The sequence below is a fragment of the Rattus norvegicus genome, chromosome 13, assembly GCF_036323735.1.
Source record: "Rattus norvegicus strain BN/NHsdMcwi chromosome 13, GRCr8, whole genome shotgun sequence".
Classification (NCBI taxonomy): Eukaryota; Metazoa; Chordata; class Mammalia; order Rodentia; family Muridae; genus Rattus; species Rattus norvegicus.
In genome coordinates this window covers 79,736,547-79,760,096 of record NC_086031.1, presented here as the reverse complement: position 1 = coordinate 79,760,096, position 23,550 = coordinate 79,736,547, and the positions used below count along the sequence as shown (strand labels likewise).

At 43.6% G+C, this 23,550-nt stretch overlaps 2 long non-coding RNA genes across 4 annotated transcripts in view; one reads left to right on the top strand and one right to left on the bottom strand.

Annotated features, from left to right (window-relative positions):
• The first annotated feature begins 6,202 nt into the window (after positions 1 to 6,202).
• The window catches only part of LOC102546371 (uncharacterized), an 81,897-nt gene continuing 64,549 nt past the window's right edge, over positions 6,203 to 23,550 (top strand). For all 3 annotated transcript variants that reach the window (XR_010057087.1, XR_010057088.1, XR_010057086.1), the window contains exon 1: positions 6,203 to 8,275. This is a non-coding gene — a long non-coding RNA (uncharacterized LOC102546371). The remainder of the gene's footprint in view (positions 8,276 to 23,550) is intronic.
• The window catches only part of LOC108352565 (uncharacterized), a 28,903-nt gene continuing 11,580 nt past the window's right edge, over positions 6,228 to 23,550 (bottom strand). The window contains exon 3 of the long non-coding RNA XR_001840891.3: positions 6,228 to 13,286. This is a non-coding gene — a long non-coding RNA (uncharacterized LOC108352565). The remainder of the gene's footprint in view (positions 13,287 to 23,550) is intronic.

The window sequence follows — 23,550 nt, the reverse complement described above, 5'->3', positions numbered from 1 at the left end:
AAAGGAGGAAACCTAGCGATGAGGACTGGGGGATACATAGTGCCTGTGATAATGTATCATGAATAATAAGATAATGTTCACCTTCCAAAGCACAGAAGCCAATGTGGACAGCCCTGGATAGGGGCTGTAATGAAAAGATCAGTGGATCTATAGACTCAGGGCTTCAACCTCAAATGCACAACTGGCAAACTATTACTATAATACAGTTTCCCAAGTAAAGACTGCTGTAGGCTTTATAGCTTGGCACGACATGCAAAGAACAGGTTTAGATGACAGAAGTGTTGAGTCCTTCTTTAACAGCCATAGTTACTTGGCAAAATTCTCTCTGCTGCACAATGGGTCAAACTTTCCTGTCAAATCCCCCACCTATCTTCATCTTCAGCTTTCTCACCTCTTACCTGAGCCCAGTTGCATAGACAAACAACTTGTCTTCCTCAGAAGCATTTTTTTTAATGAAGTACCCAGTGTATAGTTGATTCTCAATTGGCGTACATCTATTGATCGATAACGTTTACCCACCTGATCACATGTGTTCGTGTGCCTTTAAGATATGTACACTGTTTGTCACCATACAAAGCAAAAGCAGAAAATATTAAGTGTTGTTGAGGGAGGCAGAAAATGGAAGCTCCCATTGCTGGTGGGAATGAAAATTATTTAACTCCCATGGAGAATAGTTTGGTGCTTTCATAAAGAGCTAAACATAGAATTACCATCCAAGCCGATGCTCACACGCTAACGCTCACCACAGTATACTTCTAAAAATCCCAAAGTAAAAACAGTTCAAATGCTCAGCAGCCAATGGAGAGGCAATGGAACCATTATGTCAAGCATAATAATCCAGACAGAGAGTGACAGCTCTTATTAGTCTGTTTCTGTGGGAGAGCCAGAATAAGCAAGTTCACAGAAACAGAAAGTAGATTAGAAGGATCTGGGCTTACAGGGTGGAGGGATGAGGTGGTTTAAATGCAATGAGCTGGTAGTTTTTGCCTGGGGTAATAGTGAAAAAGTTAACGGAAAAGACTGTGGTGTCATTTGCACAATACTTGAATATAATTAATGATGCTAATTTATACATTAACAGTAGTATAAATTTGTTTTACATATATAACCACAAAATGACTTACCTTGATATTTAAAATATTCATCTATGTTTATATGTCTGTGCTTGTGTGTACATGTGTGCCTGTGAATACATCTGTGGAGGCTGGAAGAAGGCACTGGGTGGCCTCCTCTATCACCCTCTGCCTATCTTTGAGGTAAGGTCTCTTAAAAAGTGAGGATTCTGGTTTTCTCACCTAGAGTGGAAGCTATCAGGAGCTGGGAATTCTCCTGTGTCTGCTCCAACTCCCTTTCAAGCTGGGGTTGCAGGTTTGTATGGGATACCTGACTTACAACATAGGCACTAGGATTTGAACTCTGGTCCTTACCACATGTCTGAAGCAAGCACACGTTTTCTTAACCATTGAGCCATCTCTCTAGCTTCCATTGAGCTTTCACCCATAAATGGGATCCCACTGAGCAAATTATGAAGAATCATGAATCGTTACACTGTCTCATTTAATCGTGACAGCCTCTTGAACTAGACCGGATACTTAGTATTCCTCCCATACAGTCCATTCACGCCTCCTTTGATCTTGAGGAACCTGTTTAGAGCACTCACACCCTGAATTGAAGAGACCGTCTACAAACCCCTGAAAGTCCATGCTCAACCTTTGAATGCTGATTGTTTTAGGGAATCAAGGCCCTGGAAAGTCTCCGGAGGTTAACTGATCTCTACAGGCGCCCCTGCTGTATGCAGTCTTACAACTTCCGGTTATGAATGCCCACCACCCACCTCTCATTTTGGTACTTGACAATCTGGCTGGATGCCATGTAAGGTAAGTGAATTCAGTCCACAGAAGCATAGGGGAAAATTCAATAACAGACTACAAGATGTCTTATTTAAGAAGAAAATGGACAAAAAGAAAAAATGCTCAAAACAGCCAAGGATCTATCTACAGTGGATTGATGACACCCAAACAGGGACAAAAAACAAAACAAAAAAAAACAAAAACAAAAACAAACAAACAAACAAACAAAAAACCCCAAGATATTCAGGATATCTAGGAAAACAAGGGCTTAAAGACACCCTGGGAATCATTGGTGATGGTCTATGGCATTGTACATTATTGGAAGTCAGTTTTATTTCATTTACTCCTCACAGTAAGTAGCAAAGAAGGGACTGAAAACATTCCCCACATTTTATAGTTCACTTGAGAAGGTTTAAGAGATTGACTAATGTCCCCAGACAGAAGGACCAGCCTGAAAATAGGACTCAGGTGTCTGACTGCAGGCCAGGGCTTGGTCCCTGATGGCGCATCTGGCACTTTTAAGAGACGGCATCTGATGATGCCCAGTAAATGCCACACAGTGGATGGTTGCTGCTATTCTAAGTCTCAGGTGGGGGTAGCAGCAGCCGAGGGCATGGGTGGGGATGCCATCCTGGATTTGGCGTTCTTTTCTATGCCTGTGCCACTCCAACTGGCATAAGCAAGGCATAGCTGGAGATTAAATGTTCTGAACAGCATTAGCCCATTTGATGTCTTGACACTTCCTTCTGGAATCCTGCCCTGTTTACGGCCCTCTTTCAGTTCTGCTGGTCAAGGTTCTAAAATGCTCATGGGGTGTTATCTTTGTCTTGACTGTGATTCCTCAGAGAGAAAAATACTCTCATATATTTTGGGAAAGAAAAGAAAATCTTTTCAATCCAGAGCTCAAGTTTCTGAGAAAAAACAAAGCCTTTTAGCATCCCAGCCCTCCCTGTCTTGGGTGACCAGCTTGTCCAAGTCTGCCCATGACATTCCACAATGAAGGTCCCGTGTCCTCCCCTTAATCCTGGGTACACTGGGCAGCCCTCTTTTTTTTTTTTTCTTTTTTTTGTACTAGGTCCAGGTTCTCCCTATTTGACCCTGCTGGAATAGAAAGTCTGATAATAGCCAACAGCAGTCCTAGTCCTTAGCAGAGGGACATGCTAATTAGAAGTTTTAATCAATTAAAATCAATCAATGGTTTGTTTACTTCTGGTGTATGTGCGTGCCTCTCTCTCTCTCTCTCTCTCTGTGTGTGTGTGTGTGTGTGTGTGTGTGTGTGTGAGAGAGAGAGAGAGAGAGAGAGAGAGAGAAAGGTTGAGAGGGAGAGAGAGAGTTGTGTGAGTCAGTTCTCCCCATGTGGGTCTAGAACTCAGGTCATCAGGCTTTGTGCAAGTATGTTTACTGCAGAGTAATCTCATTGGCCTGAAAACAGCATTTTTTTCCTACTCCCTGCCTAGGCATGATGGTATTGATCAGAAATGAGTTCTTTCCTTCTCCTTGGTGGGGAGGAATCACACATCTGCGGTTTGATCTACATCCTTTGTCCTGAAGGGCAGGAACGGAGGTGAGAGGTAGAAGATCTTAGGGCCTAAGCTTCTTGGAGTGAGATTCCAAGTCTCTTAGGAGTGGGTGAGAGCAGCGGAGACCGGTTGGAGATAAGAGAACATGCACAACACCACTTATTTTTGTCAGCGTGAAATTGGGACTGGGCCTATTGCCCTGGGGAAAACTCTCCATGTTGCCACTGAACATTCTAGAAAAGCCTGGAGAGAAGGGTAGAAAAATTACCTACAAGGTCACTCAGTAAGTGAAGTAATTAAGAGGATCCAGCTCAAACCAACTTGCCCTTCTTTTTTCCTTGGCAAACTGGGTTTGACGCCCTTGGCTGGCTTTAACCCAGCTGGTCGCAGCGAGTTAGAGGAAGCTCTGCCTTACCAAGAGGTCAAAGCTTGCACAGCCCTGCCCAGAGTGGCTTTTTTTTTTTTTTTTTTTTTGAAGAAGAGTTTGCTGTCCATGGTGAGATGTTTTCTATCCCGTCAGGGGGCATTTCCCTCTCTGGTTTCTCACCACCTCAGGGTATGACCTTTTGACAGTTCCTAGGGTGTCCGGGGTGGGGTTGTGGGGAGCAATCTAGTAGCGGTTCAGCTTTTACTGTCTCTCAGGGAGTTTGTATCCCGATCTGGGAGAAGGTGAGCTCACTGCTTTGAGTGCCTGGCTTATGTAAACTGCGGCTCCGAGGCTGCGCAGAGCTGCGTGGGTGGCAGCGCAGTGCAGAGCTCCCAGCACAAGGAGCTGCAGGCGCTGCAATGCTGTAGTGCAGAGGCTGGGGGAGCCTGTCGCGAGTGCCTACCAAGACAGTGATGGAGCCCAGAGCCCTAATCGCAGGGCTCAGGCATAGGGATGGGGGGGTGGGGTGGGGTGGGGCAACTGCCTGGTTGGGGTTTGCTTGAGACCATGAGTGGGGAGTACAGGGTGCGAGATGATTGAGGACTTGCTGAGTTCATGCTGCAGGAGGAACTGGGCTAGGTCCTTCTGGGTGCCTGCTGCCCTCCAGGGCTTTGAGTGACAAGAAATAGGACAAGTCCGGGATAATAAAGCTTCAGCTGAACAGGGTACCTGAAGGCCTTGAGGGGAAATGCAAAGCCGGTGTGTGTTTGTGTTTTTTTTCTGTAAGTTTACACATCTGTCACCTCTTTCCCTGACTCTGCTTTTCTGTTGGAGACGAACAACTCGTGGATTATTTCGTCTGGGCTCCGCAAGTCTGATGAAGTGCACAATAAGGCAAAGGCTATCTGTTCACCTCAGAGTTTATCCAAATCAATATGTAGCAGAGAAAGGTTTTGTTTTTTATTTATTTATTTTTTATCACAGCCTTGGCTACAACAAACCGCATTGCCTTGTCTTCCTTGGTATTGGGCAAGGGGTTTAATTTACCACCCACTGCCTTATCTGCGAAGTGACTTTTTATCTTCTTCTGGCACTTTCTTTTAAGAAAATGGAGCTGAAGTTGCTATAGCAAATATAATACATGTAATATATGTAATGTATATGTAATATATGTCACGTAGCAGCTGCCAATAATAGGGGAAATTTTGTGCTGAAACACAATTTTTAACAAGGTAAAGTCATGACTCACATACAAATACAACATGACTACACGACAGGAATTTTACATAACCCATTAAATAATTAGAGAACGAGTAGGAGGCCAAATGAGTTCAAATTCCAAGGAGAATTGTAAAAACAAAAACAAAAACAAAAACAAAACAAAAACAAAAAAACCCCAAAACACACACACACGTACAATACGCCACAGTGGAATAAAATACAATGTTTGAGATTGCATCTTTATTTTCACAATATAAAATCAAATCTGTAACAGACAAAACAGAGGCAGACACCACTTACTTTTCTATCAATCTTTTCTTTCTTTTTTTTTAAAGACAGGATTTCTCTGTAGCCCTGGCTGTCCTAGAACTCATGCTGTCTTCAAACTCAGAGATGTATTCGCCTGCCTCTGCTTCCTGAGTGCCTTAGACCCCATCTAGAGGAATCAGTGCTAAGCCAATGGGTCACAAAATAGCATAGCTTTTTCTGGAGAGCATGCCCAAGCCATATTTATTCTAATGCATCTAACATATCCAGCCTCCACCATGAAGATCCTGAGCTGTACTCATAACAATACATTGTCTCCATCCCCTCCGTATTTACATTGACATCTGCAGGCTCTGTCATGGAGTGGCAGAAAATGGTGACTTTAGTTATGGCTACTACAGATGCTGAGAATTGGACCCTTGGGAACGTTTTCTCCTAGCTTTAAAAACCAAGCCACACTGAGTGTCAATTACAGACTGATGGGCACAATGGCATCCAAACAGTCTGTAGGCAAACTTTCTTGTTTAGAGAGAAGGCAAGCTATTTTCCTCAAAGTCACCACTGGGAGGTCGGGACGGGAGAAGGAGGGGCATTCAGGCTCCTAGGTTGCAACACTGGGAGGGGTGATGGGGTTGAGGGGGGCCAGGGAAGAGTTAGGGAAAATGCAATGGGATAACTCAGATATGATTTATGCATGGACAGGCAAGGAGCTCCCTTTTCCCTGCTTGGGTCACACAATTAAATCTAATTAATGGGAACTGGTCATAGAGGGAGCTCAGAGTCTATTTTCGGTTGTCATTATCCAAAGACAGCAATCAAAATGCAGATGAACTATCTCCGTCTCACCCTGGAGAGAAGCAGGCTTCTCGCTAATGAAGGGAAAATTGTAAACGGATGCTTATCACGCCTTTCCTGTCCGTGGTGGCTTCTTGCGGTACTGGTAGAGAGGGCTGACAGACATTTCATTTTCTGAAAAGGTGCCACCCAGTATTGGCTGCCTGCCCGAATGCTGTCTTCTCGAGCTGCTGGGAGAGAAGCAGGGTGCTGAAGGACTCTTTCTCCAGCCATTGGCCCTAACCCGAGCAAAGATGGAGAGCTAAGTGGCTTTTTCTGAGTATGCCCGGCGGGGGCGGGTGGGGGCGGGTTGTGTTCTTGAACCAGAAAGGGCGCTTCGGGGCGTACAGTTTGGCAGCCTTAGCGATCCATTCTCATCCTGACCTTCAGCCTCAATAATTAGAGCCATCTTATCTAACAAAACAAGAAAGATCTGGGGCAGTGTGGGACAGAATTAGAAATAACCCACCAGGAGATCCGAAGTCACCCCAACGAGGACAGCACTTGTAGCCCAGTGGAGAAGGTTTACTTGTTGGAGGCAGACAGAGGCAACCTGAGCTCCGTGCTTGTTAGTTTTATAAACAGAAAGATGGTTCCCAACAAACACTCTGACAAACAAATCATGCCTGGATGAAATTGAAGTGAACCTCTTCCCGGCAGGGGCGATAAATTAACTCGCAGCTGTGGGCAACTGTGGGCAGCTGTGGGCAGCTGTGGGCAGCTGTGGGCAGCTGTGGGCAGCTGTGGGCAGCTGTGGGCAGCTGTGGGCAGCTGTGGGTTTACCGCTCAGTCTCCATCCAGTCTATCCCAGGAGAGTCGCCCTCACCCCTTCTTGCCAACACTGCTATATTTAGCTTGTCCAGCATGTGCGCTGTCTATATTTAGTGCCTAAAAGTCAGAGTTCAGTGCACAATTCATCAGGCCATCAGTCATCTCTCCATTCCATTCACACATATAGAAAAATCCTTCCAAGAGGTTGTCTTGCTCTCCACTGCGGGGTAGGGGTGAAGGCGGTGGGAAGCCATTCTAAGAATGAAGGATTGAACCCATAGGCGGGAGAGGGTTTCCTGCGGTCTCTGGCATGCTGTGCCCGTCTGAGTCCCAGACCCTGAGCGAGAGCCAGGGTATGAGTGTGGCTCCAGAGGGCGAACAGAAGGCAGGTGGAAAAGCTCAGGAGTGGATAGCAGATTCTGCCGCGCTCATCTGGTTCCTATTGATACTGCAGAAAACCGGTCACTGCTCAGTAAGTCTGCTACTGGACGTGGGGTGTGGAGCCCACAGTTTCCTACACCTCTGGAATAGCTCAGGAGAAAGCTGCCCAAGTCTGTCAAAGAGTAAATGTAACAGCACACTAGCAATAGACAGCCAACATGAAGCCCACCATTCAACTAAGCCGGAGGTGTGACTGCCACGGAGAGAAGTCATGGGGAAGGCTATGACTATGCAGGCCACAACAGGCCAGGGCCTCCTTTGGGTTGACTATAGTGGGAACATGACAGAGTGGGGGACTTTGTGAGGATAACAGAAAGGACAATGGGATGTCTTCACCTTTGCTGTTTCAAGCACCCAACTCACAACTGCCTGTCACTCGAGATCTAGGGGGTCTGATGCCTTCTTTTGGCCTCTTTGCATGCGTGCAATTATGTACACACACACACACACAAACACACACACACACACACACACAGAGAGACAGAGACAGAGAGAGAGACAGAGACAGAGAGACAGAGAGACAGAGAGAGAGACAGAGACAGAGAGACAGAGAGACAGAGAGAGAGACAGAGAGAGACAGAGACAGAGAGACAGAGAGAGACAGAGAGAGACAGAGACAGAGACAGAGACAGAGACAGAGACAGAGAGACAGAGAGAGACAGAGAGAGAGACAGAGAGACAGAGAGAGACAGAGACAGAGAGAGAGAGAGACAGAAAGAGAACAATGAGAAGTCTTAAGGACATTGGATTCTGAAAGACTGGATGGGGAGTACTCCATTTGCCAAGGCTGTCTTATGAAGAGTTTGGACGTGTACTTGTAATGTGTACCTGATGAAGAACATCTTGAGGAAAACACTCACCTGCTTGTGGCTCCTTGTGCTCTGATTAAGTTGTTAGAGTTCCACTGGACTGTCTTCCCAGTGACATGGAAAGCATGTGTGTCTTGGAGCAGAGAAGCAATACTGACAGCTTGGAAGATCGCTACTGCGGAGCCAACATGATAAGTGAGCAAGGGTGGAAGAAGGGAGGTCGTCTTTTGCCTTTGAAAAGGCAGGGAAGGTATTAGAGGCTTTGTGATGGTTAGGTACGGGCATGGGCTGATTATAAGCATATAACCAGGAATTCATGCCCATGTATAAAATGATGAAGGCTCCATAATTTAGCCTTGTGCACGGAGTCTGCAGCCTACTTATCTGGATTCTATTGCTATCTAGTTTCTGTAGCACTTGGACATGCTTAAGTATCTCTTTCACAGCTGAAAATATTGATTATTTTGTTCCTCATTTTTCAGTAGAACATTGTGAACACGGCCCTGTAATTCTCAATAAAATGGTCCTCTAGGTTTCGAAAATCTCTCTTTTCAAAATGTTGATCATTCTTACTGTACTGGAGACCCCATACTAAGTTAAAATACATACTTCATAGTCATGATATTGAAAAACATATTTAGTAAAGGAAAATATATCTGGAATTGAATGATGTTTTGATTGTAATAACCTTTGCTAAGAGTTCACTATGGATTCTAAAGACATCAGGTTATTCAATACATATAATCCATATCAGAGAAACTTTCAAATCATATATATTTATTATCTTTGGAATCTTTCTCCATGATGAATTACCCATAGTCCCTCAGTCCTTCCTTCCTTTCTGGCTCATTCAAATGCATGCCCTGCCTCTGTCTGAAGCGGTCTGTTTCAGCTGAGCCTCCAAGGTCTCCCATTTCCTGAGATTGAACAATAACTCCCTTTAGTCTATCATCCACCTCTCAGCTTATCTTTCAGAGGAAGAATTCTCACATGCTTTGTATCTTGTGAATGCATCCCCTGTCAGCCCTAAGCCACTGTCACAACTACTCTGTTCCTAAATTTCTGCTCATGGCTACATTTTTTTGAGATGATAAAATGCCTCCCTCCCTTTGATGCCCTAAGATTAATTCTTCAATACTTAAGATTTCTGGTCCTACCACCTCTCCAAATTTATACTTATTATGAGTATATCCACCATTGCCTGTTCATATGTAGTGAAGAACTTGGGATTTTCTCTGAGGTGGGAAACTATTGAGGGTTTAAAAACAAGAATGCTGTGATGTCAATTACATTTCATTAAGGTTACTCTGAAAGCTACAAGTGAGAACAAGCCAGAGGCCAGCGAGGATGCTCTAAAATAGTGTTGTCAGGATCAAGGCAGCTCAGGCTGAGGCTGTGAAGGTGATGAGAAGAGATTAGGTTTGTGGGATGATTTGAAGATACAGTTGATGGCATTTGCAAGTAGAGACTGAGTGTGAAAGAGGAGACAAGGTGATGGCTAAATCTGAATAAAGGGAGAAAAGCCATACATGCCTGCCAGTCCATCACATAGAAATCAAACCCAAAACTGAAGCCCCCCAAATCCTAAGGTTGTGCTGCTGATCTAGCACAAATAATAAGAACATTGGATTTTACTCTGTGCCACACGTGATGAACGAGGGTTTTTGAGCAGAGGAATAACATGGCCCATCTTACATTTTAGAAGATCATTCTGACTGCTGTCCAGTATGATGTGAACATGATTAGAAGGAAAGAGGTGAGCTAGATAGCCTTAAAGTAACATAGGAAAGAGATAGTGGAGGGTGGAACTAAGGTGGCAGGAGTGAAAATAGCAAGATGTGGTCATGTTCTGAATTCTGGAGAGAGAATCCCTGCTGCTATGGAGAGCAGGGGGACATGAGAAGCCAGGAATTAGTCCAAGGTTTTGACCTCAGCAGCAGGAAGAATGAAGCTACAGCTTAATGAGATCGAAGCGCTTGTAAGATGAGCAGGTTTGAAGACCACGAATTAAGAAGTCATTATTTTTGGTGTGGTAAATCAGAAATGCCTTTACAAGCCCAGGTGAAGATAGTCACTGACAGTTACACTTACCAAGATGTGGCTAGATGAATTATTAGAATTAAGTTACAAGTCAGAAAACTATTGGAACAAATGTAGTGTTTAAATCCACGAGGAAAGAAGATCATGAGTGGAGAAATCTCACATGCTGAAGACCCAGAGAACAAGTCCTGGCTTCATGTACATTTAGAGGAAGATCATATATGATCGGAACCAATAAAGGAACTAATCAAGACAGGGAAAGAGCAGCTAATGGAGTAGGTAGAGGACCAAGCAAGAACAATGGTTCAGAAAACAAACCCAGCAACTTTAGGAATAAAACCATGACCCCCACGGTTGTGACACTTCTAGAGCAAGTAAGATAAAGTATGAGAATTAGTTTGTAATGGGAACATGTGGAGGTGGAGGGAAAGAAAAAGAGCAGAAGACACGGAAGAGAGGCAAGTCCTGATAGTCGTTATTATTGGGGGAGCGAAGAAATGGGAGAGGAGCCAGAGGTGGCAGTGCAGTTAAGGCACGGGTTTTGAACATTGATAAACAGTTTGCTTGTTGGCTCATAGGAGAGAGATGCACCATTGGATGGAACAAAGTCTCTGAGGGGGCACCAGCAGACGGATGCTTCGATGCAGATATAGGTCGTCTTTAGCTAGAAGTATAGAGGTTCATACACTGTAGCGGGAAGAGCAGCCTGCTCATGTAGATGGAGCTGTGGGCAGACTGGTAAGTGGGAGTTCAGGAAAGCTATTTTCCTGGTGGCTTCTAATTTCTACAGGGAACCAGAACCAGGGTCAGCAGTTGAATATGAGCTAAGCCTGGTAGAGGGCTTGAAGCAGAAGGTGCTGTCAGGAAAGGGAGAGAGAGTGATCTGAAATATGATGGAAGGCCCCGCTTCAGGACAGTGACTTCAGTTAGCCTGCTGTGCTTTCTCTGCAGAACTAGAGGTGAGGGCTGAGGTAAGGGAGGTGGGAGGGATGGGGGAGGGAGGGGGCCAGGGAGACTGGTTCCTTTGTTCTCTTCCCTTTCCTATTTGTTTTTGTAGCAAACAAAACTCTTGAGACTCTCCACTGTTCACTGTGACTCAATCCTGGATGAGATCTGAGGTTCAAAGGCACACAGCATTTTCTTCAGAACTTCTGCTCTTCCTGCCAGTCAGCACTCATTTGGAAGGCTGACCTTTGACCATAATGGCAGCGTAAGCACTGAAATGTGTCCCAAGTCAGTTCAGCAGCTACTCGGTGCAAGATGACCAGCTGCGGTTATACCATAGAGGACTTTGGGAACCCTTGGGGGTCCTCAGTCCAGCAGAACCTAGTGTGAGTAGCACTAGTTCTGTTTGCCAGAGAAAGAGATAGATCTGGGGTTTTTTCAAATTAAAAAAAAAATAGATGCAAGGAAGCATCTGGAGAAAAAGCAAAGTTTACATTTACCATTTAAAATAGGCTTAAGATAACAATTGTTCTCTCTCCCCTCCAATCTCATAGAGTACCTAAGACCGAACAGCTAATGATCTGGATGTGTTAATGTCTTCATCTCTCTAAGCAGGAATAGCAATATTAATGGTTTTTCAGTGTGGCATTAATACCTGGACATGTATGAGATAGCATGTCATATAGCAAAGCTTTGTACACACTAGAAAATGAGACACTGATGACTTCCTTTTGTTCTGTGACTAGAGCAGAACTAATTATTGTTCCTTTGTCAGAATGTAAAGAAAATATTTATGAGTAAAGAACAAAATTTAATGGAGTAATTAATGAGGTTCTTTTGTAGAGGTGGCATCTGGGCTCATGAGCATATCACAGAAGTGATGTGTGGATAGCAGGTGACAGGAGGACATGTGATGTCACATGAGATGTCCCATGAGATCCCTCAGCCAACCCAGCACCTAGCCAAGCCACTTTCCTTCAAAGAACCTTATTTATTTGTTTATTTGTTTGTTTGTTTATTTTAAAGATATGCAAGACAGGGTCTTGCTATGTAGCCCAAGTTGGCTTTGAACACTGGATCCCCTTATCTTAGGCTCCCGGGAGCGGAAATTACAGGCCATGTGCCACCATGCTTAGCTAGAACCTTGCTTGTTGATGTAGGAAACAGATGAAATAGTATCTTATCCTTGACACCGTAGCTGAGGCTAAATGGAGCAATGTAGATTGTGCACCTGAATGGTGTTTAGTATGTAGTATGCTTACAGGAAGGCTGTGATAGGTACTTTTGATTCTGAACGTGGAGAAATCTTCACTGTTCTTCATGTTTTGAAGTCCTCTTTATCTAGGTAGGACCAGTTTGCCCATGGCCTCTGCAGGCCTCCATTCCAGATTTGAGGTTTTAATACATCTATGATTCTTGTAGAACAAAACAGACATAGTGAGCACCCCACTAAATATTTTTAGGATTGAGAATTCTTTCCAATTTTCACAGCAGAGAAAGCTGCCACCATTTGGAAGGCTCTCACTTATCTTGTCCCCTCAATTTTATCTATTAGGATGCTGGGGGTAATATACAGAAGAGACTCCGATGTGGGTAGAACTCTGCTAGATTACTGTTTCTGCAAGTGGCATAGCATATGTTAGGAGCAGCTAAGATTAACTTATCCATTATTATTTCTGAAGATGTCACTGTCGTCATTAACACAGAGACCCTGTCTCCCCTGCTCATAGTCTAGGGAGACAGGACACATACACAGAGAATGACATCTGATGTTGCAAGATGAATGATATTTAGCAACCCTCGCTTAATTCCACAGCACAAGGTTGGCACACTCAGATCCAATAAAAACTTTAGAACATTGTCTGGGTGTGGCGAGAGAGAGTTGGCTGTGCCTAAGAAACCGTACACTATTTCCTGTACCAGCTGATCAAAGAAAAGAGCAGCTAAGAGCCCCACGAAGGAATGAAAGCAATGAATGCTGCTTCCTTCCTAGGGTAAGGTAGCATGTTGTGAAACTGTTTCTGAAACCCCGAGGACAAGTGTCAGCCACTGGGTCGCCAGCATCTCAGACTTGGTTCAGGGAATGACCGTGGTGGGGGTTGGTGGGGTCAGCCTCTGGCAGTTCAGCTGTTCCTGGGTTTTTCTTTGTTACCAGCTGAGGCTCTTGTTATCCACATCCAAGAAGAGAGAAATGGAAGCTGGGATTACACGCGGCATCATGCTGTAATGAAAGGAAAAGTCTTCAAGTCCAGGCTTTCACACACACAGCTCTGTGGCCTTTCCCAGTTTATCTCTGTGACTGTCTCTTAACGACAGTTGGTAGGACTGGAGATGACGTAACATACTGACTACCTATTCACTGACTCACAACACCATGAAGCACTGTGTGGCCATACAAACTCATTCTTTCAGACCACAATTAAAAAAACCCAAAAACCAAAAAAACAACCAAACCTTAACCAGGACACTTTCTGTTAAAATGTTCCAATCATATGTAGTTCTGAGCATTGGCCTCACAGAACGATTCTTGGCCCAGACCACATCTTATGAATTGTTAACTTTGCCTTCCTTTGGTTCTAAGTCTGCTTCCTATATCTCAATCCTCAGTTTAGAAGGTTCTAGAACCCATCCTTAGGGGAAGAGCTGGGACCTGGGAAGACTATTACCCACTCATGTCTACTGTGGAGCAAATTAATCAAGGGCATATGTCCCAGACAGTGGGTTAGTGATGTCATCTGCCTTCACAAAGAGTAACTTATTTTTTTTTTTTTTTGGTTCTTTTTTTCGGAGCTGGGGACCGAACCCAGGGCCTTGCGCTTCCTAGGTAAGCGCTCTACCACTGAGCTAAATCCCCAGCCCCAAGAGTAACTTATTAATGTCTCAGTGACTCACACTGTATGACTCTCCAGGCATTTGCTAGAGGATAAGTATAGGATCAGATGAACAAGAATATACGGAGACGGAGACGGAAAGCATTTTAAATGGGGCAGTGGCTTGGAGAGAGAAACAGAGGTCAGCTATGCTGAAGGTAGGGGAGAGAGGGACTGACTGAGAGCTAGACAAGAGCAAGGGAAAGTAAAGAGATCTATTCAGAAGGGGGTGGTGGTGTGGACATTAAACGAGAAAAGAAAACATGGCCGGGGGAAAGTGGAAAGAAGTACCGTTACATGTCATTGCATGCCGTTATATGTCATCAAGTGTCATTATATGATCAAAACCTGAGTTGCTGGAATGATCAATTAAAGAAAGTTAGAATTTCTCAGTATATCTTCAGATCAGTTCGGTCTCAGAAGGAAGATGTTTAGGAATATCTGATTCAGGGATGAGAGGTTTTGTGAATCTGGTGAAATCCATGGTAAAAAAGAAAGGATAAGTTTAAATTCCAACTGTTCTGTATAGGAACCTAAAGCCGATCTGTCTTAGGAGACCTTGCTTTATGTAGGCATGGGAATTCATGTGAGAGAGGGATGAGTAGATTATGGTAGCTATCCTGGTGGGTTTGAGATCAAAGAATCTAGTCTTCAGATCTTCTCTGTTACATGGATGTCACTTTTTAAACGTTTGCATATGTGTCTGCTTCTGTATGTTTACACATGTGTTTGCATATGTGATTATGTGTATATTTGGTGTGTACATGTATTTGTGTACAAGGGTCAGTGAATGTGTATGTGCCTAGGTCAGCGTGTGTCTATGCATGTTTGTGTGATTGCATGCCTCTATGTATGATTCTGTATGTGTTTGTGCATATGTATGAATATGCTTGTCTATACTTGTCTATGTGTGTGACTGTGCATATGTCTGTTGTCTGTATAGATACAGGTGTGTATTTGTATTGCATATTTATGCATTTATGTATGTCTTTGAGTATGTCATGTATATATGCATTTGCATGTTCCTGTTTGCCTTTGCATTTCTCTGTATATGTATTTGAATGAGGGGAGGGTATTTACATATGCATTTGTATATGTGTGTGTGTGTGCATTTTTCTTTGGTGTGCATTCGTGCTTATGTCCCTCTGCCTAGGTATATGCACATATGTTTGTATAATTGTATGGGAATTCCCATGTTTAGCTATGTGTGTTGGTGTGTGTGTGTGTTTGCATGCATGTTTGTGTGTGCATGTGTTTTTGTGTGCGCAAATGTTTGTACTTGTGTTTATGTGTGTGTTTATTATGTGCATGCATTTGTGTTTGTGTGCTAGTGTGTCCTTTTTCAGTGGTCTTCATGTATGTTTGTGTGTGTGTCTGTATTTGTGCTTATGTCTGTGTGTGTGGGAATTTATTGATTATGCTTTTGTTTGTAGGCACATGTGTGTATTTGTGGGTGTTTGTGTGCATACATGCGTGTTTGTATATGTTCATGCATTTCTGTGTGTATGCATGTGTGTGCCTTTGTGTATGGTTATGTGTGTATGTTTGTGTGTGCATGCATGTGTTTGTATGTGTGTGTATATGAATGAATGTATTGTGTATATGCATGTGTATGTTGTATGTGTGAAGGATTTCAGGGAGTGTTTGTTTTGAGGCAGCATTTCACTGTGTACTCTGGATGGCTCACTATGTAGACCAGAGACTGGCCTTGAATTCCCAAGTGCTGGGATTAAAAGCATGCACCACCACACTAAGCATGTGTGCATGTCTGCATGCACGAGTATGCTTATGTGTCTTACATATGTTTGTACCCCCAACAGTAATTCCTGATAGCAAAAAAAAAGTCAGGATAGCATCTAAATGAACACTACCTCATTCAGAATTTTTAAAAACTTAAGGGAAGTAGAAGTTGTGTTCCCCAGGGTTTCTACAAAGGAGGAGATGTATGAGGAGAGCCAAGCTCCCCAGACTGTTAGGAATGGGAACACTGAAGTTTCAGTGTGGCTCACATGACCTAGCTTCCTTGTGTCCCCACAGCAGTAGGCATTTGTGGATTCCCTCTCCTGTCCCTCTGCTGGTCTCTGTGGCACTGCTTGTCACCCTCTAGTCTTTTTCCTTCACAGAATCTGTCTGCTTAACACTTTCATTTCTGTGTTCTTCCCTGAATTCTTGCTTCCTCCTTTTTTTTTTTTTTTTTTTTAGCTTTAAGCACTGACCTATTTGAGAGGATCCAGACTGCCCTCAAGAGTCACTGGCAGGTCCACTTTCTCTGTTGCTTATGATGGACCCTTTGTGACCGCTGCAGTGGCTGCCCCGAGACCTGGGTCCATCCCCACTCAGCCTCTGCGTCTGTTATGTAGTTGACATCAGAGCATGTCTGTTTCTTCGTGTGACACATATTGGGCCTGAAAGGTTTACAGAGCTTGACTTCACATACATTGTGCCTATGTATATTGTATTCTCGTGTGTGTGTGTGTGTGTGTGTGTGTGTGTGTGTAGAGGCCAGAGGTTGATGCTGGGTATCTTCCACATTAATCTCTATCATTTGCAAACACTTTATTAATTATTGCTATTAGCTCTGTATGATATATGTGGGGTGCAGATCAGAGGACAACTTTGTGGAGTCACTTCTCTCCTTATATCTTTAACTGAATTCCAGGGATCAAAGAAAGGCTGTCAGCAAGTGTTTTTACCTGCCAAGCCATACAGCCAGCCCCACCTCTACCTTTGTTTTTAAAAGAGTCCTTAAATCTGTAGCTCGCTGACCTCACCAGGCTGGCTGGTAGGTGAATTCCAGGAATACACCTGCTGCCTCCCCTGCACTGGGCACTGGTATTTTAGGTACGTGTCACTATGCCTGACTGGAGATCTGAACTCAGGATCTGAACCTCATGCTTAAACAGCAAGCACATTACCAATGGGGCCCTCTCCCTTGCCCATACATTGTATCTCTTGACCCTTCTACCAATCCTGACTGTCATCACCATGGCATTTTATACAAAACAATTTAGACTTAAAGAACTGGAATGAAAAAATTTGGGGGGAGCAGGTATCCCAGATCATTTAAATGATAGTGTACCTTAAATCCAGGTCTTCTGACCCCAAGAGTCATTTTGGAAGATTAAGCAGGAGGAATTTGAGAAGTGTCATGGGAATGAAATAACTATTTTGGAAGATGAAAATGTGTGTGTGTGTGTGTGTGTGTGTGTGTGTGTGTGTGTGTGTGTGTGCGTGTGTGTGTGTGTGTACTCATGGTTAGGGCCCACCCTGGGAAGCACTGCAGAGGAAGGGAAAAACACACATAGCAACTCCTTTGGTAAAGGACACAGGTGCCCAGGCCTCGTTCTCAATTGATCAAAACCTGTGCACAATTGACCCAGAGATAGAGAAGTTTGGATTCAGTTTCCCATGATTATTGGTACATCTCTGTTAGTCAGAGCTGGGCTCTAAAGAACCAGGTTGGCCCTGCATCTCTGGACTGACAGAGAGGCTGGGCATACATGACTCTGGAGGGTTTTGCCATGTCTATCCTGCCACATTGTAAGTCAGTGACTCAAATCCTCAATCATGTCACAGTCCTGGGGTACAAAATCCACACAGTTGGAAGAAACCAGCTGGTTTCTTGCAAATCAGTTGCTCTACCCCTGAGCTACATCGTCAAGGGCACCAGCTGGTTTCTTAATGTGCCTGTGGTGCCTCACTCTGGTGCCTCTGGCCATCATGGTGACTGGCAGAGAATCCGACGTTTGATATAATATTCATCTTTCGTACCCATGACAACGAGACTCACCATAGAAAACCTAACCATTTGACACATAGATCATCAATGATCTTCCGAGTGACACCCAGGAAAGGAAAGAGATGGGCTATTCCAGACACCATCTTCATAGATGTTCCAGAAGAAATAAGGCAATTTTAATTCGCCTTTAAAGGTAACCTCAGAGATTTATTACTTATAGTACCCGGAGAACAGGGAGAAAGGTGGGCTGATTTTTTATGGAGTCCTTTCTTCTAGAAGAAAACAGATTAAACTGGGGCCATTTGTTCAAAATAAAATTTTGTCTCTGATAGACTTTCACTGTTTGGCACTTACAAAATTAGTATGAATCCCTTAGAAGCAATCATTCCTTTTAAAAATTGAAGCACTCCCCCTTAATATTAGTCTCTTACATTGGAAAGAATTCACTGAACATCTGTCAGCAGGCGTTGTGTTGAGATTCCTTTCTCCTTGAATTCCCCACCTATTAAGAAACAGGATGCTCCCTGCTTGAAATGTCAGCATTACTGGCTGCACCTTCATTTTGTCAATTAAAATTTACACTCTGGCCCACTGTAGGGGTAGCCATCTGGCTCAGGGATGCTTGTATTGCTCTTCAGGCTGCTGCACCAGAGAATGCATAGCAAGCAGGGGGTCTTAAAACGTTGGTAGGCTCCATCCTTACAAATAAAAATAAATGGTTCTAGGGAGCCTAGAGAGGCTGCAATCGTGCTAAGCTTCTCCCCACGATAGCTCAACTATTTGTACCTTCTGAAATCATGTTCCAACTGAGCGTCATTTTATTTAATTTAAGGGAAGAGCTTTTGTTGATTAATGTTCATTCATTTTCCCAATTGATTTCTTACTCTAAATAAAGCATCTGCCATGTTATGGGCCAAGTCCTGGTCAATGGATAGACCTAGCCATGGATTTAATTTTATCACTGCCTTCTTCGAGATTGGGATCTGTCTTTTCTTTCTTCTCAACTTTTGAAACTTCCCGAGGGCGAGTCTTACACTTTGTATTTCTAAGGAATCTTTTCTAACATTCTCCATGGCTTAGGAGTTTTTCTATCTCTGGGGATAAGGGTTTAAAAATCTACTTCTTTATGGTTGTCCAGTGTTCTTCCTAAGTGTAGGCTGTTGAGAGGTAGCCATGGGGGATGTGGGAGGGGAGGATAGATGCTGAGAGTTCCAGAGATAGGGCCACGCTGACGTTGTAGAAAGACCACTGGAAAGGTAGGTGAGTATTGTTACCCTTCAGTCTTCGAAGAGCCATCCTGATTCGCCATCAGAGATGCCATTCTCCATACTGGCCACTCTCTCTTCTCTCAGCCTCTCCATGTTCACCGTCCAGCCTGTCTGTCTCACTTACCATACCTGACTGTTGCGTGGGATCTCATCCATGTCATATATGCCTTTGCAACCTTCTCATGTACCACACTCTAATGCCATCCAGTTTGGGGGTCACAGTCTGTGCCCCCACAAGTGACTAGTTTAGTCATCTGTCCCTTGTAAGCCAATTAAAAGAGCCGAATTAATAATGGAAAGAAAAAAGGGAGATTTGTTTCATATGGCTAAACTGGGAAGAGGGACAAAGAGATCCAGGGGATTCCCCCCTCCTGTGAGTCTGTGTTCAATATCTGAAATAAGATTAAAGTTTAATCAGAGGACCAAAGACATGCACATCTAAGCCATCCTGGTCAAGGGGGCCCACCAACCACTGACCCATCCTCTATCCTTATTTTGTAAACATCCTACTTGTTTTTATTGAGAAGCATCTGGACTCTTAGGTTAGTTGTTCCCTCCATGTTCCAGGTGTCCCCCAGGGAGATGAGGGTCTTCTTCTGAGTGTTTCTTAGGCTATCTCCTTTTCAAAGCATTAGCAGAGAGAAGGTATATATGTGCACAAGCCGTAGACAGGCTCATTCTCCCTGCCCCTTTCTGCAACTGTAAGCACGAGGAGCAGGAAGTAGCTGCTTCCAAACATGACAGGTAAATATTAAATTTTATACCATTTATCTTTCCACCATAACCTAAGGCAGTTTCTGCCTGCGTTAACCACAAAAGGTCAAACCATTTGTTTTTATTTTCTGAGTAGAGATGCTTTTTAGGTTTCTAAAGAGCACTGCTCGGCAGGTACTTCCTGTCACCCCAGCTTTCACATGCACGATCAAACATGTCACCAGCAAGAAGGGACTATGTTCCTTCCCCTTATACAGGTGCCCAGGTTCTGAGCTATTTAGAGTAAATTAGATTGATTAAGATGTTAAGGGTTAATGGCTGGCCAAAGGAGACTTATTTGAAGAAAAAGACAGACTGAATAAGGGTACAACAAAGTGGGGCTACTTGTTATCTAAATGTTTAAAACGTCATGATTAAAAAAAAAGAGCAAGAATAGAATTATTTCATACTGTCCAAAGAACGGAACTGTGGGGGTTGCAAGAGGTAGATATTGGTGCACTGTGAGACATCATTCTCCTGAAAGAGTTGTCTACAATCAATGGGCTTCCTGAAGTGTGTAGTGCTGTCCACAGTTGTGCTTAAGCATACACAGGACCAACTGGCGCAGGTTGGTGTTGGTAGAACTCCTATCTACCAGGAGGGCAGCCTGAAAGATTCTGAGTTTTCTTTTATTAGTTAATTAATTAATTAATTTGCTGTCTTTCACGACACTTTCCTTTGAGTACATTTGAGGGGGGAAATGCCTTCGTTTCATCTTGTGGCACTAGGGGAAGAGGCAGGAAATTTTTCTGTTTGCACCACGTGGCAACAGTTGATACTGTGGGCAATCGTTGATACGGTCTTGGGAACTCAGAATGCTGCAATCTGCGGGCACTGTGGGACTGCCCTACGGGCTCTGTTTTCTGGAGAGTTAAAGTCTCCCATTTTTGAGGTCTATTGAGATTTCAATGTGTGGTCTTTTGTGGAGGAAATAGAGACCATTCTTAGCTGTGTCCCGGGGTTCTCTCTGTGCTGGATATGAGCTGAAGTATGGCCCCTGCCTTGTGCAGTCTATGAAGACCGAGTGCAAACTGAGTTGTGATGGTGACTGGCTTGCCAAGGGTCTGGATCCATCTCTTTTCAACACTAGCTTTTCTCCTCTGTGATGCAGGCCTGTCTGTGTAGTTTATTAATGCTAAGTAGTGGAAGTCATGTTTCCTTTTGTAGGAGGTTTTCATGTAATACGGGAAGAGTCCTATCTCCTTTTTAGGCCTTTCAAATGGTGAAGGTTAGTCAATAGAGGTCAATGAACCCAGGCGAGATGGGTCCTGTTCCCATATCACTTGAATACTTTCTGGCTGACCCATCTACTTCAAGCCGTGTAGACCTAGTTCAAACCTGAAGCCAAACGCATCAGCCGAAGAATAAATAATAGTCAGAATTTAATAATAATCACCTTGCTGCTTCAGGTTCAACTTTGTCCTGAGTAGACAGAAGAGAAGTATTGATATCCATATGAAGAAAAAAGACCTCATATCTGTAAAAATCAACCTCATGGGATCTTCACAGTCTGAAAATCGTAAGATCTAAAGCCACAAAACACTTTAGCATAAAAATCTCAATGTCTTTGGATTAAGTCAGGAAGGCTGGAACCAGAGAGTGCAGACCTGGATGTGATGAAGAAGTGGGCAGGGTTGGCCATGTATGGTGTAATTCATTTATCAAGACTATTTTATGAGATTATCTAGTAGTTCTATAAACAGGATTTTTGATTCTGTCTTGATTTATGTTTTTTTTTTAATCTGACTTCTGAAGGAAGTCTAGTGAGGTAGAGGCATAGAATGTTTTCAGTTAGAAGGCTGCTATTATTGGTAGGTGGGTAGAGATACATGGGGACCTCAATCCGAGCGGCAATAGAAGACGCGAGGGAAGAGGACAGACCGATGTGTTGAGGAGGTAGAGTGGAGTGGGCTTGCAAAAGGATTAGATGTAGAGGTGATGGAGAAAAGGAGCTGGGATTCAGGGAAACTTCTGGCTTTGAGCTTGAACCATCGCTTCATACAGCAGGTTGGTTACTTATTAACTGCCTGTAACTTTATGATCCACAAAAGACTTTCAGATATGCTACCCTCTGAGGCTTCAAAATAATCCACATGGGGAGTGAGGACATAATTCCCATTTCACAGAGAAGTCCCCGAGTGAGTGGTTTCTTTCCAAGTGCTATTTTGATTGGAGGGAAGTTGCTGTGGGGGCCACCTCAGTCTCTCAGTGTAGCTGTACTGAGGACACTCCTGTGTGAGCGCCATCTCTGTTTCTAGGCACTGTCACAATCTCTTTTCTGCCTCAGTTCTATTTCAAGTTCATTTAATGTACTCTTTCCATGCCCAACAAGTTTAGTAGCTATTTCAGACACTGCTAAAAGAATCGCTGTCCCTGTTCTCAGAAGCCAGATGACGCAGAGAGTAGGTAACCTGATACAGAACTTTTGCCCCTCTGGAATCGCTGACTTAACTCATAATCAGAGCACTAAGGATCCAAATATGTGTGGTCTACTGGCACCTGCAAGGGTGAGACATGAGCTAAGCCCTTCTTTGGTGCGTCACCATTATTTGCATGGAATACATTTACATGACATTACATTTGCTCCTTTTTACAGCAATGGAAAGGCTTGCTAATGCTCATGTCTCCAAACTTCTACAAAGAGAGCTGAGCTCATATCAGTTAGGCTAAAGGTCAGGTTGTTTCTATTATGATGCTATTCACTGGAAAACAGTGTAGAGCCACATGCTTCCTCTTACTCTCAGTATCACCATGCATGCAACACAAGTAATGGGTAGGCCGCACATCAGTAAAGGATTTATATTCTAGAAGCAACTCACAGCATTGCTCTTAATTTTTCTTCTAGATCATTTTTACAGCAAGAGTGTTTAGCCTTCTGAGGGCATGATTTATATTTATTTTGTTTTATATGACTGTTTTATTCCTCTCTGCAAGTAACATTTGGGTGACTCTTCTATATAATGTAAATTGATAGTGTTTTTCCAGTTGTCCTGGTTAGAAGTTTTTGCAAATTCTCTGCAAATTTGTAAAGCCAGCGATCTGTTGTCCTTAGATCTACAGTGTACAGCGTTGTCAGCTGGTAGCGTTAAGAATATGGGTGTTACCAGTGCGATTGGCTAAGATCAAAAACTCAGGTGACAGCAGATGCTGGCGAGGATGTGGAGAAAGAGGAACACTCCTCCATTGTTGGTGGGATTGCAGACTGGTAAAACCATTCTGGAAATCAGTCTGGAGGTTCCTCAGAAAATTGGACATTGAACTGCCTGAGGATCCAGCTATACCTCTCTTGGGCATATACCCAAAAGATGCCTCAACATATAAAAGAGACACGTGCTCCATTATGTTCATCGCAGCCTTATTTATAATAGCCAGAAAATGGAAAGAACCCAGATGCCCTTCAACAGAGGAATGGATACAGAAAATGTGGTACATCTACACAATGGAATATTACTCAGCTATCAAAAACAACGAGTTTATGAAATTCGTAGGCAAATGGTTGGAACTGGAAAACATCATCCTGAGTGAGCTAACCCAATCACAGAAAGACATACATGGTATGCACTCATTGATAAGTGGCTATTAGCCCAAATGCTTGAATTACCCTAGATCCCTAGAACAAACGAAACTCAAGACGGATGATCAAAATGTGAATGCTTCACTCCTTCTTTAAATGAGGAAAAAGAATACCCTTGGCAGGGAAGGGAGAGGCAAAGATTAAAACAGAGACTGAAGGAACACCCATTCAGAGCCTGCCCCACATGTGGCCCATACATATACAGCCACCCAATTAGACAAGATGGATGAAGCAAAGAAGTGCAGACCGACAGGAGCCGGATGTAGATCGCTCCTGAGAGA